This window comes from Montipora capricornis, chromosome 10 (genome assembly GCF_036669925.1).
Source record: "Montipora capricornis isolate CH-2021 chromosome 10, ASM3666992v2, whole genome shotgun sequence".
Classification (NCBI taxonomy): Eukaryota; Metazoa; Cnidaria; class Anthozoa; order Scleractinia; family Acroporidae; genus Montipora; species Montipora capricornis.
The window spans coordinates 6,896,425-6,899,281 of NC_090892.1; positions in this window are offsets into that span (position 1 = coordinate 6,896,425).

Sequence of the window (2,857 nt, forward strand, 5' to 3'; positions counted from 1 at the left end):
GCAAAAAAGACACCAAGAGCACTGACAGGTTCTTTTGGCCACTTAAAACCAAAAGGTTCATCTGTTCTGTCTTTCCATTCGCCTAACCACATTGCTTCGGTTTTAGTTGTGTTTATTTCTAGGGCAGAGTGCTCTTTGAAATCGTTTAACACCTTCAATAGACTCGTAACGGAGTCGAAGTCACGGACAAATACTGTTGTGTCGTCGGCATATTGACTTATTTTAAGCTCTTGCTTGTTGACTTGGATACCTTTGATAGTGGGATCATTTTTTATAGATCTAGAGAGGAGTTCTATTCCGAGAACGAAGAGGACGCCAGACAACGGGCAACCTCAGTGTCTAACTCCCCGCTGTAGGGAGAAAAAAGTTGAGGCATGACCGTTATTGAAAACACAGCTAGTAACATTATTATAGAAAATTTTTATCCAATTTTGAATGTCGTGGCCGAAGTTGAAGAACTGAAGTGTTTGTAAGAGATAGTTCTATTCAATGGAATCAAACGCCTTTTTGAAGTCCAAGAAAATGGCAATACCTTTTTGATTTGGCTTATCTGTGTAATGTATTAAGTCGTAGATTAGCCTTACGTTTTCACCAATGTAGCGGCCTTTAACATAACCCGTTTGATCAGGGTTTATTAATGTTGGCAAGACTTTTTCTATTCTCTTGGCAATAACTTTAGTGAGAATCTTGTAGTCGACGTTCAGAAGTGAGATGGGCCTTAGATTTTCCAAAATAGTTTTATCTTTGGATTTTTTGGGGATAAGGGAGATTATTCCTCGTCTTTGGCTTATAGAAAGCATGCCATGCTGAGAAGCAAAGTTGTAGCTGGCTAGCAGGTCATAACAGATGTCAGGCCAGAAGAACCGGTAGTCCTTGAGCGCATTTGTGCATTCGAAGGGGACAGTTAGCAGTAGCACATTCCTTGGATAAAGCAGATGTAGATCTCAGAGTCAACAGTGATATATTGACTGTATACACAAAAACTGCTTGGAACTTTTATTGATCAGCACCTTAAATGGGATGAGCACGTTAAGCATCTTTCCTGCTCCTGCTATGCAACTCTAGCTACAAGGCTGAGGAAACTCAAAAACAAACTACCATTGAACATTCGTAAAATCGTAGTACAGTCTTGTGTTTTATCTAGGATGTTTTATAATGGTTGTGCACTCTATCCAATTCCTTTGGGTCTAGTCAAAAGCATGGAGAAAGTACACAAAACGGCTGCCAGTTTTGTTTTTGGAAGATATGTGTCCACGGATGATGTCACCAAATATAAGGGGAGTCAGGGTGTCTTAGTGGTTATCTATCGAGCCTCCCACCACTGCTAGCCGGGGTTCAACTCTCGCCCCGGCTTGCATGTAGGCTGACTTTTAGTCGATCTCAACCTGACTCGAGGGTTTTTCTCCAGGTACTCCGGTTTTCCTCCCTCATCAAAATCGACTCACAGCTAATTAACATCTAGCTGTGGTACTGTGCTCCGACATCAAACATGAACTGTATGGCAGCAGCCAGAGGCGCCTTTGTATGCTTTCAGCCCGATATCGTGAGCTGCGCCCGTCGTAATTCAGTCCTCAATACTGCAAGTAAAGGGTGATTAGCACTGCCAATTATTATTATTATTACAATACAATACATACCTAATTAAACACAACGAAATGACGGAACAGAATAACAACAACAACAACAACAACAACTGTTAAGAATCTCAACTGGCCGGAGGCAAACCAGTTGGCTATTAAAAAGTACAGCTGGGGAGTTGAACCAGGGACTACCAGGATCAAATTCAACGAGTGGTCAGAGTGGGTCTTGAACCCGGGATCTCCGGATCTCCAGGCAAGCGCCTTAACCACTGGGCCACACTGGTTACACGTGAAGCAACAACTCCGGCGAATGACATACTCTGAAGATCGCACACAAAGCACTGCACTGGATCCAAAGTGGTTTAAGTACTTTGATGTTAAAAGGTTTAGGCGTGAAAGAACTCTGAGATCAAGTGCAGAAACATTGCTGGAGATATCCTTGATACCAAACACTTTTCAAGATCAAGTAGCGTCAAGTTTTAATAAACTTTCCATGACCATCACAAACTGTAAAGACCATAATCAGCTTGTAAAACATACTTTTAATTTTTTATTAGCGCAAGCTAAGAAAGATCGCTTGTAGTTTCGGTTTTTTTTTTAGATATTTGTATTGTTTTTACATATTTTTGATTTTAGATATTCTTATTATTTAGACATTGCAAGTGAAGAGCCATTCTCGTGGATATACTGCAATAAAATAATTATCATTTTTGTGTTCAGTAATATTTATATTTATTTGCTCATGTATTAATACCAGTTTGTTTTGAACAAACTGGTACATTTTTAGCAGTTTAATATAATAATAATAATAATAATAATAATAATAATAATAATAATAATTATTATTATTATTATTATTATTGTACACTGCGTGGATAATATAAACAAAGCAGGACTGAATAACGTCTGCGCATGTGCAAGCTGTCATGGCGCGAGTGATTGCAATCTCGACCCCAGAGCTCTGGTGACGAGAATGGAGTGATTGCGTCGAAGTACCTCAACAACCCTTATGAAAATGGCGGTTTTCAAAAATTCTCGTGTAGACCCTGGTGTTTTGTAAAAATGGAGCGTTTAACTGAAAACGGGAGCTTGATGTTTTCAGAAGAGGTCCGTCGAAAATTGGTCTTTCAACACAGTTTTGTACAAAAGTGTTTAAAGTATGTACAAAAGGTCAAAAAAGTGCGGGAACAACTTATCGATCGTCCATCGGAGAGATGAGTTTGTTCCTCTTCATTTCTTGCACACTCCACGCAGCTGTCTAAAAGAAGCATCCCAAA